Raw genomic sequence first — 1,995 nt, forward strand, 5'->3', positions numbered from 1 at the left:
ACAATGATTAAGTATACACTTAAAAATCAATTCTTAAATATAACGGACTAAGCTTCTGAATACATGTAAAGTGGTTATTTTGTATCAACACAAAATAATAACACAAATGTCTATAATAAATCAGAATTGACATGCAACAAATAGTGTGAAAGTTCATTGGATTTTTAGCAGTTCGTGACGGTCCCAAGCCAGGAAATAGAAGAGGCTAACGATATCCAACGTCAACTTGGCGGTCGTATCTTGAAAACAACCTCTTACTTTTTTCATATAAAGACTATGAAAATCCATCCAAAAATTTCATCGATGGAATATTTTGAAACCTTCCGATTATGAAAATATAACCCAAATACTGAACTCTAGCGGAAAAAAATTCGAGGCACATTCGATTTGCATAATCTGCTGGTTTAGACATAGCGTGGGCTGGTCTACATACTGAAATCTCAAAAACTTATTCAAACAGACTCAAGTCATAAAGTGAACAAACTTACCCAATCAATCCTACGTACCAACTCGATTTTTCACTTTTAGAACATTTAATTTCAAAATTTACAAAACGACGAAAGTAAGATTTTTAACTTTTGCAATCTAACCACTACTCTCGCCGCTCCGCTGTATGGAGAGACAAAGTGACTTAACCACGAATCAAAACAAAACACTACTTGAGTCGGTTTTACGCTGGTACAATCGCATCGTAAGTAACTGAATGAAACGGCTCATCATTTTGTCATACAATTTTCATGGGAAACGATAGAAATTACCTAGTATTTTAACGTAAGCTGATTGCATGCAAATTTAAGCGATGTACACGGCAAAAAAGTGTTAAAAATGGGATTCATTTTAAAACAGTATTTGAAGACAGGTTATGATTCTTCCTAATTAATTTTCTCAAAACCGTATGAAAGTTACTTACGCCGATTTGAAAAAGTAATCGAGAAATGGCAAAAGTTTACATCGACTTATATAATCACATCAGAAATCCTGAAAAGAGTTATATATATTACTGTCATAGGGTAGACATAGTTTTCAATTACAAAATCCCAATATTTCTTGTGAAGTATTTTTATTCATGTATTTATAGCATTTGAACCAGTGCAGAATCATTATGATTATCTAGTTGCATGAAACTTATTGATATATTTTTATATGGGAAAATGAACCATCAATATCCTATATTTATTCAGAACATTATTTCTACCGATCATTTATTGTTGATTGATGAATTATTACTATTTTGATTATGAAGTTGATCAACAAAAATTAGTGCGTCGAGAAAGCCCGAGAAATCGTCATTTTTTTCCCTCAGATTGCGCATTCTATATGGCCCGAGCATATGAGTCGGATTCGCGTCTTGTTGGTGCTTTCGAACTTGTTTCACGCTTTTATTTCAAATCTGTAAAATGTGTATGACTGCAGATTTAATAGTTACAACGGTGGGACGTAAATATGATTTTTTCAACAAACTGTTAATATTCCTACACTATAATTGTAGACTTGCAAAACGTTCACTTTATTCAACAATTTTTGAATGGTTCGCCACTCTAAGTGTTGGCATAAGAGTGTTCTGTGATGGTCCAGCCAAAAGCTTCGTTCTGACAGCTGTAGGAATTTTGCTTATTTGTTAAACAAATTTTGAATTGTTCCTCACTTCTATATTATTTTCTTCTACTTGGAAATTTTTCATATCAATTGGAAATGTTATATTTATAAACATATTTATATCTAACAAATAATTATTTATCATGGTTTAATCGCTTATCAAAGTGAATCCTGTGACCCAACGATCCTCCCCATTAACAAACATCCCTTCCAGTAACCTTTGTGGAGATGCAGAGGTAAACACGGTCCCCAAATAGTAACATTCCTTCCCCTAATCCCACCTGACTGCAAAGACGTGGCCGGCACCGTTATTGACCCTATATAAATAGAGGCTCTACATTATTCACACTAAAGAAGATTATGGCCAATCCCAGCCGAACTTCTAGTTGATTCTTTGTG

The sequence above is a fragment of the Aedes aegypti genome, chromosome 3 (assembly GCF_002204515.2).
Source record: "Aedes aegypti strain LVP_AGWG chromosome 3, AaegL5.0 Primary Assembly, whole genome shotgun sequence".
NCBI lineage: Eukaryota > Metazoa > Arthropoda > Insecta > Diptera > Culicidae > Aedes > Aedes aegypti.